The sequence below is a fragment of the Salmo trutta genome, chromosome 26, assembly GCF_901001165.1.
Source record: "Salmo trutta chromosome 26, fSalTru1.1, whole genome shotgun sequence".
NCBI lineage: Eukaryota > Metazoa > Chordata > Actinopteri > Salmoniformes > Salmonidae > Salmo > Salmo trutta.
The window spans coordinates 26,760,970-26,773,584 of record NC_042982.1 but is presented as its reverse complement, the minus strand read 5'-3'; the positions used below and the strand labels follow the sequence as shown (position 1 = coordinate 26,773,584).

Genomic DNA, 12,615 nt, shown 5'->3' with positions numbered 1-12,615 from the left:
TAGCCCTGCTCTTAGCGCTGCAAAATGTATAGGGCTAAGCTCTATGGCTTTTAAATGATGAAATGGCTGGTGTATGACATACTGGACACAACCCTCAACATTTACGTTCTGTAAATCCAGGACAGGCATATTAGTATAATATGTTATGTTTGGTATGATTACATAAGACAAAAGGTTACTTAAAGGAAAAAAACAAAAAACGGGTGGTTGGTGGAAGAGTAGGCATATAACGCAAATGTCTACAACCCAAAAGTGGAATTGGAATTCGTAACATATCATTTGAACGTCTAGCAACCCAAAGGTGGAATTAGAATTCGTAACAAATTGTAATTCGGAACATATCATACAAAATGGATGATGGACATCCACAAATTAATACATACAATACGAAACATATCATACTAATTGGAGTGTCCCGAATTTATGTTTACTATGGTACATCTACCCCTGAGTCCAGGCTGTGCTCTTACACTACCATAACATTTCAATACAAATTATTGAGTTAAATAGTGGAACATTTCTGGATTGTCTGAACTCTGACACATTGGACAACAGCTCTTTGACTACTGAACAAAAATTACTTTGGCTGTTGTTGTTTGGCACAATGAAGGAAATGATTGTTCCATATTTCATTAAAGAGTGAAAAAAACTGTGTTTCAATCAGGGGTTGGAACCGGTTAAGAAAACAGAACCGAAAACCAGAAATAACAAAATGTTTAAGGAACAGCAATAGAACTAGGAACGAAAGTGATCTATATTGATCCAGAACAGAACCGTTATTTTTAAAGCATGGGAACTGGTTGTTAACGTTATTTTAGGTTCCAGGCATTTATGTGTAGAGGTGTTTGGTAGAGTTATTATAATAAGGTAAAGGAAGAATAAAATTGACCAAAATAAGACAAAGGATGCCTACAAAGCATGGCTTCTATAGAAGTTCATCATTGTTTAAGTGACAGGTCTGCCTGCTTATTCTTTAATGGAACAAATGTCAGAGCGTTAAACATCAATGGGCCAATGACGCTGAGGTCTCGGGACTACTTTCAGGAAGTATGCGACACCATACCAGTGTCCCCTCCATCTGTTGCCCCTTCCCTGCTCATGTGAACACCACCCCTATAGCATGTGGTGCTCCAATGTCTTCATGTCCCTCTCTCATTAGACCCAGAAACACACAACAGATGGCTTGTGGGAACTCACACTCCTCCAGAAATTGGAAAGGCACCACCCACGGCAATGATGGGTGCTGAAAGATTTAAGAGTCCCAATGATAAGCCCCCCCCCCATGTGGACTGAATAAAGGGATTGAAACAAGTAGATAAATCAACGGTCAGACGCAGATTGACGTTTGTCTTGAATCTTGCCCTGGAGGCAGAATTTAGCAATTTCTGCAAGATGGGCCAGCTACAAAGTCAAAATTGGCTATATGGTAAAAATGTATGAAAACAAAATTCAGCTTTTTGGTATTAATTTATGGTTAAGATTAGGCATTAAGGTTAGCAGTGTGGAAAAGTTTAGGGTTAGGTTTAAAATCAGATTTATGACTTGTGGCTGTGGCTATGGCAGCTAATGACCACACTGCAGAACTGCCTCCAGGGCAAGATTCATGACAATAAATGCCAATCTGCGGATCAGATGGAATGATTGATATACTGTTTTCACCACACACATGACCTTCATATGTACCGGAGCTCTGCAGTTTGGAGTCAAAGGCATCATGTGTAGACATACCCTGTGAATAAACAACAAATACAATCAAGGATCCGTTGAATGTTTAAGACAAAACCAGGTGCAGAGAAATATGTGGGATAGTTCAAAAACAGGGTATATGGCCATCTCAATTTCACACTTCACCAATTAAACTGCACTCCAATCTATAAAGGGATGGTACTCATAAGAACTAAATAAGAGTTTGATTGGAAATTTCTTCAGATGTTCACATAATACATCATTCTATCCCAATATATCTGGGTTTATGTACAGTACCAGTCAAAAGATAGGACACACCTACTCATTACAGGGTTTTTCTTTATTTGTACTACTTTCTACATTGTAGAATAATAGTGAATAATATCAAAACTACGAAATAACACATATGGAATCATGTAGTAACCAAAAAGTGTTAAACAAATGAAAATATATTTTATATTTGACATTCTTCAAAGTAGCCACGGTTTGCCTTAATTGCAGCACACCCTTGGAAATCGCTCAACCAGATTCATGAGGTAGTAATCTGGAATGGATTTCAATTAACAGGTGTGCCTTGTTAAAAGTTCATCTATGGGAGGGTGATATACAGAAGATAGCCCTATTTGGTAAAATACCAAGTCCATACTATGGCAAGAACAGCTCAAATAAATAAATAGAAATGACAGTCCATTATTACTTGAAGACATGATGGTCAGTCAATCCGAAACATTTCAAGAACTTTGAAAGTTTCTTCAAGTGCAGTAGCAAAACCCATAAAGTGCTATGATGAAACTGGCTCTCATGAGGACCACCATTAGAAAGGAAGACACAGTTACCTCTGCTGCAGAGGATAAGTTCATTAGAGTTACCAGCCTCACAAATTGCAGCCCATATAAATGCTTCACAGAGTTCAAATAAGAGAATACATCTCAACATCAACTGTTCAGAGGAGACTGTGTGAATCAGGCATTCATGGTCGAATTGTTGCAAAGAAACTACTACTAAAGGACAGCAATAACAAGAAGAAACTTTCTTGGGCCAAGACACACGAGCAATGAACATTAGACCGGTAGATATCTGTCCTTTGGTCTGATGAGTCCAAATTTGAGATTTTTGGTTCCAACCGCCGTGTCTTAATGAGATGCAGAGTAGGCGAGCGGATGATCTCCACATGTGTGGTTCCCACTGCGAAGCATGGAGGAGGAGGTGTGATGGTGTGGGCTGCTTTGCTGGTGACACTATCAGTGATTTATTTAGAATTCAAGGCACACTTAACCAGCATGGCTACCACAGCATTCTGCAGCAATACGCCATCCCATCTGGTTTGCGCTTAGTGGGACTATCATTTGTTTTTCAACAGGATAATGACCCAACACACCTCCAGGCTGTGTAAGGGCCATTTGGCCAAGAAGGAGAGTGATGGAGTGCTGCAACAGATGACCTGGCCTCCACAATAACCCATTCTCAAACCAATTGAGATTGTTTGGGATGAGTTGGGCTGCAGAGTGAAGGAAAAACAGCTAACAAGTGCTCAGCATATGTGGGAAATCCTTCAAGACTGTTGGAAAAGCATTCCAGGTGAAGCTGGTTGAAAGAATGCCAAGAGTGTGCAAAGCTGTCATTAAGGCAAAGGGGGGGCTACTTTGAAGAATCTAAAATAAAAACTATATTTTGATTTGTTTAACACTGTCACGGTTGTCGTCTGGAATGGAGGACCAAAACGCAGCAGGAATGTGGATGCTCATCTTGATTTATTTTAAAATAAAGTGAACACCAGAATAACAAACAATGAAGAACTAACGATCAACACAACAGTCTTGTCATGCTTACACACGCAAAACAAGAAACAATCTCCCACAAACACTAACCCAAACAATTACCCATATATAGGACTCTCAATCAGAGGCAATGAGAAAGCACCTGCCTCCAATTGAGAGTCCAACCCCCCATTAACCTAAACATAGAAATACAACAAACCCGAAAGAACATAGAAATACTAAAACCTAGAACATAGACCAAAAACCCGGAAATAATAAATCAAACACCCTACTACATAAAACACCACCACGAACCACATAAAACAAATACCCTCTGCCACGTCCTGACCAAACTACAATAACAAATAACCTTTATACTGGTCAGGACGTGACAAACACTTTTTTGGTTACTACATAATTCCATATGTGTTATGTCATAGTTTTGATGTCTTCACTATTATTCTACAATGTAGAAAATAGGAAAAATAAAGAAAAACCCTTGAATGAGTAGGTGTGTCCAACATTTTGACTGGCACTGTATGTGGCCCCATTATTTCAGTTGGGATAAGAGAGGACATAAGCTGCTCCAAAGCATCCCTTATTTCCGCTCAAACAACAACTGCTTTAAAATGTTGACCGAAAATGACTATCTCACATAAAACATCGCTTTATGTGTCATGTATTATTTTCTCATTCCTGTGGCATCAGTAGATCCCTGAAAGATGCATCTCTGTCAGTAAATGGTTCTCTCCCACCATGTGAAGCAGCCTTGTATTTATGATGGAGTGACTCAAGTCCAAAGCTCTGATGAGATCATGCCCAAAATACTGCATAACGCTCCCCAGTGAAATGTATCACGCAATTGTTAGCTCATCTGAGGGCTTTCTCTGCTGCTCTCCAGAGCTTACAATCTCTCCAATATCATTGCATTAATGGCATTCTTGTGAGATTATGTTTGCTCCATCCAGGTTGAAATTTCTATCGTTCTCTCAACCTTGATCTTTGACCATCTTCTATGTTAGGCCATCACTGATCCTTTCAAAATGAATATTTTGAGTATTTTAACCATATACTAACAATAAATCAAATCAAACCATATTATCCCTATGATCTTCTTTTAACCATCCTTTCAGTAATATTGGGATTGTATGTTTATGTAAAATAGCGTCAGTGACACCTTGATGAGTTACTGTTATCTTAACTTCCACATTCTCTATGATATTCTTCATCCCAGAACATCCCTTTTCCCTTTCACTGTGCCAGCTCTCCAGGCTCTGTAGAGCTGTGTGAACAGAAGGGTACTAAGAGGAGGGTTTTACCTGGGGCCAATGTTAGCCCTTGTCGCTGTAGGCTCTGTCTCTCTGGTCTTGCCCCCTCCAGGTGCTGGCATGTTAGTCTGACACCCAGACTAACGTTGGGCAGGGGCCTCTGTGTGCTGCTCTGGCCTGACAGAAGGATCTTCCCCTGGGCTGGGTGACCTAGTTGAGCTCCTCAGAGAGCCAGGATGCTCACACTGCTCTGAGAAGGGAGGCCGAGCCGAGGTGGTGCTGTGTTTTAATCTTCACACCAGACGCTGTCTCATCTCTGAACCAGACACATACTTCCCTTCTTTCTGGGAGTCTCTGTGAACAAGCTGCTTGACAGGTTCATGGAAAAATTATGTTATTCAAAATGGCGATAAGGATGATCCTTGCCAACTATTGCTATTAGCCTAGCTCTTTAAATCTGATTTTAAAGCATACTGACAGCTTGTCATCAAGTTTGAGATGAGCGTCTGAGAATACACTGTGCATCCAGAATATCATATATTATCAACCTTTTTCCCTCCAATGGCGCCCATGTGCATACAGTATTTGTAGTTGTATTTGTTATGTATGCCCATTAGTTCCTGCCAAGGCAGCAGCTACTGTTCCCCAGGCACTGAAGATGTGGATGTCGATTAAGGCAGCCCCCCGCGCCTCTCTGATTCAGACACATTTCAGTTAAATGCATTCAGTTGTACAACTGACTAGGTATCCCCCTTTCCACTTTCCTTACTTTTCCTGGGGTCAAACAACATTAAGGCAGTTATATACAATTTAAAAGTTGACATGACATTACATTTCATAACACTTTACACAATACATTGTGTTCCCTCAGGCCATTACTCTACTATCACATACAGTGCATTCGGAAAGTATTCAGACCCCTTTGAATTTTTCCACATTTTGTTATTCTATAATTGATTCAATCGTTTTTTTCCACTCATCAATCTACACACAATACCCCATAATGACACAGCAAAAACAGGTTTTCGCTTTGTCATTGTGGGGTATTGTGTGTAGATTGATGAGGAAAAAAATGTATGTAATCAATTTAAGGCTGTACCGTAACACAGTTTGGAAAAGTCAAGGGGTCTGAATACTTTCCGAATGCACTGTATATACAATACAAAATCCATGTCTACGTGTGTGTAGAGTGCGTGTCTTATCATGTGTACGTGTGTCTGTGCCTGTGTGTGTGTGTCTCTTCACAGTCCCCGCTGTTCCATAAGGTGTATTTTTATATGTTTTTTAAATCTGATTCTACTGCTTGCATCATTTACCTGATGTGGAATAGAGTTCCATGTAGCCATGACTCTATGTAGTACTGTACGCCTCCCATAGTCTGTTGTTGACTTGGGATTGTGAAAGGAACTTTGGTGACATGTCTTGTGGGGTATGCATGGGTGTCTGAGCTGTTTGCTAGTAGTTTAAACAGACAACTCGGTGCATTCAGCATGTCAACACTTCTTACAAAAACAAGTAGTGATGAAGTCAATCCCTCCTCCACTTTGAGCCATGAGAGACTTCTCCTCCATATTGCAAGCACTAGTTACATTTTGAAGCTTTTTCTTGAGTGGACAGTCAATATTGAAACCACCCAGAAAATATACCTCTGTTGATATCACATACATTATCAAGCATTTCACACGTTGGGCTCCCGAGCGGTGTAGCGGTGTAAGGCACTGCTTGTCAGTGCTAGAGGCATCACTACAGACACCATGGTTCGAATCCAGGCTGTTTCACAACTGGCCGTGATTGGGAGTCTCATAGGGCGGCACACAATTGGCCCAGCATTGTCTGGGTTTGGCCGGTGTAGGATGTCACTGTAAATAAGAATTTGATCTTAACTGACTTGCTTAGTGAAATAAAGGTTCAATTTACAATAAAAGTTTAAAAAATCCAGATACTGACTGTTAGTACTTGGTGGTCCATAGTAGCTTCCCACCAGAATGGGCTTTAGGAGAGGCAGTATTTAACATGAGATACTCTCTAAGTTTTACAGGAATGTGGTTCTGAATATAAACCTCTATCTTTGGCATTTCTGTCTTTTTTGTAGATGATACAACCATGTATTTCTACCACTGTAACAACAAAGGTATTACCTAAGTGAGTTTCAGAGATTGTAAGAATATGAATGTCATCTGTTACTAGCAAATTATTGATTTCATGAACCATTAACATGGGCTATTTTTAGGCCTTTTCTGGGATGCTTGATTGTTTTCATCTCTTTACTGGGAAGCTTAACATAAGTAGATATGCTCATGTTATATATGTTAGTGCAGGGTGAGCTGCACACAATGGACTTCCTACTAGGGCACACAGCCTCAGTGCTAACAGTATAACTCTTGTTCATAGGCACATGATTACTGCATAGAATATCATTGATAAGTTATTGTCTCAATGCAGCTCAATAATGCTGTGAAAGGATCTAGGAACCAAAATGATTTGGGTGGATCCCATCCTCCTATAAAACAAGCTTTGTTCCAGTAGGTATCGAAATTGTTACACCGACAGAGCTGCAATAGTCTAGTAGCCAGATAAGGAGGGCTAAAAGTCTGCTGAAACATTCAATGCCAAGAGTTAGGGAGGGCGCAGGGCCAGATATTATGGGGTGTTGTTGATGTCAAGCAGAAACCCAATCATTTCTTTAAAATCCATCTTCAATTTCCTGATGCAGGTTTAAAATGTTCCGAGCAGCGGTTTGATTTCCTGTACTCATGCTCCTGGATAGCACAACATTATTACTCCAGCGACTGAAATATTTCTCACCATTGAACTGCCCAATACAATGGCCGGAGAAGGGGATGGAGAATTCTGCCCATTCTTACCCCTCACACAATTCATTGAACCTTTCACTGGCCATGAGAAGCAGGATAGCATATGCCCGCTGCTCCTGACGATAGGTCCAGACCTCCCACAGCAGGCAGTGCACCGTCAGATCCAAAGAGAGGGAAAGGAGCCGAACTTGATTATGGAGCCGCTGCTGGAATCAGCGTAGTTGGAGTAAGCACAGCCGTCGCAGACACAGGCAGTCCCAGTGATGAAGGCGCAGGTAGATCAGGCACCAGTGCGGCGAAGCTGTTCCTTATGTCAGTCTGCTCTGAACCTCTCGTAGATACTCCAGTCCGCTTAGCAGCATGCCGCTGCCTTCGATTTCCACAACATGTGACGTGGGACCAGCACTGATTGGAACAATCCTCTTGCTGTTCTACGTCTACTCCACTGCAAGATGGAGGAGGAGAAGCAGATGGAGATGACTTCCTTGGCTGGCAAGTTCAAGGTAGCACAGGCCACTCGGATAGGGACAGATGACAAGGCGGGGATATATCCATCAGGGCCGAGCGGCGTCCAACCACAGGAGTTGAGAACGAGAAAGTTCCAATTTGCGTTTTCCCCATAAGTTCATGCTGAATTGAAATTTGGAGGATAGTGTCTCTTCACAGTTCCCGCTGTTCCATAAGGTGTATTTAGGATAGCAACCTCAATCCTGTAATCCTCCGCAAGAAAACAATTGTGTATTGGAACTCCAGATTGTCAATATTGTCCCAGACAAGAGCATAATAAACAGAGCTTCTACAGCGCTAGAAACATTTGTTAGCTATGCCATATATATACAGTTGAAGTCGGAAGTTTGCATACATTTAGGTTGGAGTCATTAAAACTCGAGTCATTAAAACTCCACAAATTTCTTGTTAACAAACTATAGTTTTGGCAAGTTGGTTTAGGACATCTACTTTGTGCATGACACAAGTAATTTTTCCAACAACTGTTTACAGACAGATTATTTCACTTATAATTCACTGTAGCACAATTCCAGTGGGTCACTAAGTTGACTGTGCCTTTAAACAGCTTGGAAAATTCTAGAAAATTATGTCTTGGTTTTAGAAGCTTCTGATAGGCTAATTGACATCATTTGAGTCAATTGGAGGTGTACGTGTGGATGTATTTCAAGGCATACCTTCAAACTCAGGGCCTCTTTGCTTGACATCATGGCAAAATCAAAAGAAATCAGCACAGACCTCAGAAAGAAAATTGTAGACCTCCACAAGTCTGGTTCATCCTTGGGAGCAATTTCCAAACGCCTGAAGGTATGATGTTCATCTGTACAAACAATAGTAAGCAAGGATAAACACCATGGGACCACGCAGCCACTATACCGCTGTTACGGGTGTGTACTGGAGGCAAAGTCAGGTGCAGGAGAGCAGAGTGTAGTTAACAGGTGCACTTTTTATTCCGATCCAAACGAAAACACAAAAGTACATATAACGTGCCCAAAACACGGAACATAAACAAAAGTCTGGCGCGTAACAAATACCCACATAATATCAAAACAATTTCACACAAAGACATGGAGGGGAACAGAGGACTAAATACATTCAGTGTGATTAGGGAATGAAAACCAGGTGTGTATGGAACAAGACAAAACAAATGGGAATATGAAAAATGGAGCGGCGGTGGCTAGAAAGTGACGTGGATCGCCGAACGAACACGGAGAGGAGCCGACTTCGGCGGAAGTCGTAACAACCGCTCAGAAAGGAGATGTGTTCTGTCTCCTAGAGATGAACGTACTTTGGTGCAAAAAGTGCAAATCAATCCCAGAACAACAGCAAAGGACCTTGTGAAGATGCTGGAGGAAACAGGTACAAAAGTATCTATATCCACAGTAAAACGAGTCCTATATCGACATAACCTGTTAGGCCGCTCAGCAAGGAGGAAGCCACTGCTCCAAAACCACCATAAAAAAGCCAGACTACGGTTTGCAACTGCACATGGGGACAAAGATCGTACTTTTTGGAGAAATGTCCTCTGGTCTGATGAAACAAAAATAGAACTGCTTGGCCATAATGACCATCATTACGTTTAGAGGAAAAAGGAGGAGGATAGCAAGCCGAAGAACATCATCCCAACCGTGAAGCACGGGGCTGTCAGCATCATGTTGTGGGGGTGCTTTGCTACAGGAGGGACTGGTGCACTTCACAAAATAGATGGCATCATGAAGAGGGAAAATTATGTGGATATATTGAAGCAACATCTCAAGACATCAGTCAGGAAGTAAAGCTTGGTTGAAAATGGGTCTTCCAAATGGACAATGACCCCAAGCATATTTCCAAAGTTGTGGCAAAATGACTTAAGGACAACAAAGTCAAGGTATTGGAGTGGCCATCACAAAGCCCTGACCTCATTCCTATAGAACATTTGTGGGCAGAACTGAAAAAGCGCATGCGAGCAAGGAGGCCTACAAACCTGGCTCAATTACACTAGCTCTGTCAGGAGGAAATGGGCCAAAATTCACCCAACTTATTGTGGGAAGCTTGTGGAAGGCTACCCGAAACGTTTGACCCAAGTTAAACAATTTAAAGGCAATGCTACCAAATACTAATTGAGTGTATGTCACGTCCTGACCAGTGAAAAGGGTCATTTTGCCATAGTAGTATGGTCAGGGCATGGCAGGGGGGTTGTTTTGTGTGTTTTGGGGTTGGTTTGTTTCTAGGGGAATGTGTTCTAGTTTTCTGTTTCTATGTTTCATTTTCCATGTGTGGCCGAGTATGGTTTCCAATCAGAGGCAGGTGTCTTTCGTTGTCTCTGATTAGAAGCCATACTTAGGCAGCCTGTTTTCCTTTGGGTTTTGTGGGTGGTTGCTTTCTGTTTAGTATGTTTGTATAACTGACAGAACTGTTTGTCTGTCGTTTGTTTTTTTCTTTGTGAAGTGCCGTTTTCATTCGAAAATAAAAGGATGAGCACTCAACACGCTGCGCCTTGGTCTGTTCACTACAACACCTGTGACAGTGTATGTAAACTTCTGACCCACTGGGAATGTGATGAAAGAAATAAAAGCTGAAATAAATCATTCTCTCTACTATTATTCTGACATTTCACATTCTTAAAATAAAGTGTTGATCTAATTGACCTAAGACAGGGAATTTTGTACTAGGATTAATTGTCAGGAATTGTGAAAAACTGAGTTTAAATGTATTTGGCTAAGGTGTATGTAAACTTCCGACTTCAACTGTATATATATTCTGAAACTTATGAGTTCGTGACAGGAGTTTGTGACAGGAAATTACGCTGTGTCTGGAAATTATGTTGTCACTGTGGTAGAACTTGGTAGGTGTGTGCTGGCGCCCATGTGTGGGTGTGTTTGTGTGTTTGTGCACACAAGTTTGATTGTGCAGTCAGTCATGCGTGTATGTATGCTTTATTTGCAACAAGTTTACAGTTCTTCCAGAAATAATGCATGTGTTCTGCCACACAATAATTCTGAGCATTTCCGAAAATCTTCCACGGATATATTGGAGATGGGGAATTCTGAAAGTGAGGTCACACATATACCATGGTGAAAAGGGGGTTGGGGGCTGTGTGATAAAACAGCCTTCAGTAGTGGTAGGGGGAATTGCATACAGTATGGTTAACTGGCTGGATCACTCACAGAGAAACAGTGTGCATAACAAGGATCCTGGCATGTATAAGGTAAAAAGGTAAAAAATAAATGAGCGGAAAAGGAGAACTATTCCAGAAAGGAGTGAGGTGGGAATATATGACGACTACGCTCAGCTCACCATGTTTCCTTTCTTTGATGGCTCCCGGGTGGCGCAGGCGTCTAATGCACTGCATCTCAGTGCTAGAGGCATTACTACAGACCCTGGTTCAATCCCAGGCTGTATCACAACTGGCCGTGATCAGGAGACTCATAGGGCGGCGCACAATTGGCCCAGCGTCGTCCGGGTTAGGGGAGGGTTTGGCTGGAGTAGGCTGTCATTGTAAAATAAGAATTAGTTTTTTACTGACTTGCCTTGTTAAATGAAGTTAAAATAAAATGTATCTACATGCCTCTCTCTATTCCCTGATCCCTCTCTCTCTCTGCTGCAGCCAACCCTGCTCTGAGCCTTAATGGTACATGCCATTAGCGAGACCATTTCTATAAGGGGAAGGGGGTCTCTGCCTTGCCTAAGAGAGGCTTCTTTAGTCCCACATAAAGACATTCACACATGTCTCTCCACGCAAAGAGCCATCTCCCCCGTTACGACAGCACAGCACAGCCTGTCTCTGTGACAACCGCCGAGTTGCGTTAACAGAGACAGAGATAGACAGAGAGAGGGAGGGAGGGACAGATATAGAGAGGAGGAGAAGGACTACCACGGAACAAAACACATCGCCGTCTCTCTCTGACATCCCCCCTCGTTCGCATGTGTTTGTGTGTGAGCCTGCACGGAGAAGAGAAGGAAAGAAAATTAAGCTGGAGAAATTCTTCTTCTCTGTCTTTTAGTTTCCCTCTTTTCTCCATCCATCATCCAAGGCTTGAATACCGGTGTCAGCTGCCACAGCGGGATAAAATAAAGGGATGCTTTGAATGCTGCCTCTGTCTATGACAAGGCACACAGAGAAGCAGAAAGAGGCACAACAAGCAGGGACAAAAGCAGGACTTTGATAATGAATGGGAGTCCTTCCATAGCATGTGGTAGGAATAGCAGTCCGTCACTGAAGTCTACGGATAAGGTAAATAATATTTATGTCTCTCACTCTTCATGCCTGATTACACCCATCAGTAGAAATGCAAAGCGGTACTTGCAGCAGGAGCACAAACAGAGACATTATAATCATGAAGATAACATTTTTTTAATGCTGATAAAGATCCTAACATGAGGGAAGATTGCCATCTTTGTCCTGAGTCCCTGTACATGTGTAGCTGTAGCAGCAATATGGAACTGTTGGAGATTTAAGCCATGCATATTGTATGCAGTAGACTACAGAGCCATGCAGGCAGTGTGAAAGAGCAGGGAATCTGATGGCCTAACCGAGTGACTGACTGACTGACATGAGGAATCAATGATAATCCCCATAATCATGCTCCTTCCTGCTCAAATAGTGAG

At 41.9% G+C, this 12,615-nt stretch overlaps 1 protein-coding gene across 2 annotated transcripts in view; it reads left to right on the top strand.

Annotated features, from left to right (window-relative positions):
* Window positions 1-11,716: 11,716 nt before the first annotated feature.
* Window positions 11,717-12,615, top strand: part of LOC115163551 (galactosylgalactosylxylosylprotein 3-beta-glucuronosyltransferase 1) — a 111,589-nt gene continuing 110,690 nt past the window's right edge. Inside the window, exon 1 of one of the 2 annotated variants that reach the window (XM_029715543.1) lies at window positions 11,717-12,241. The gene's annotated coding sequence lies outside the window, so the exon portion shown is untranslated. The remainder of the gene's footprint in view (window positions 12,242-12,615) is intronic. The other variant, XM_029715544.1, reaches the window with a different exon arrangement.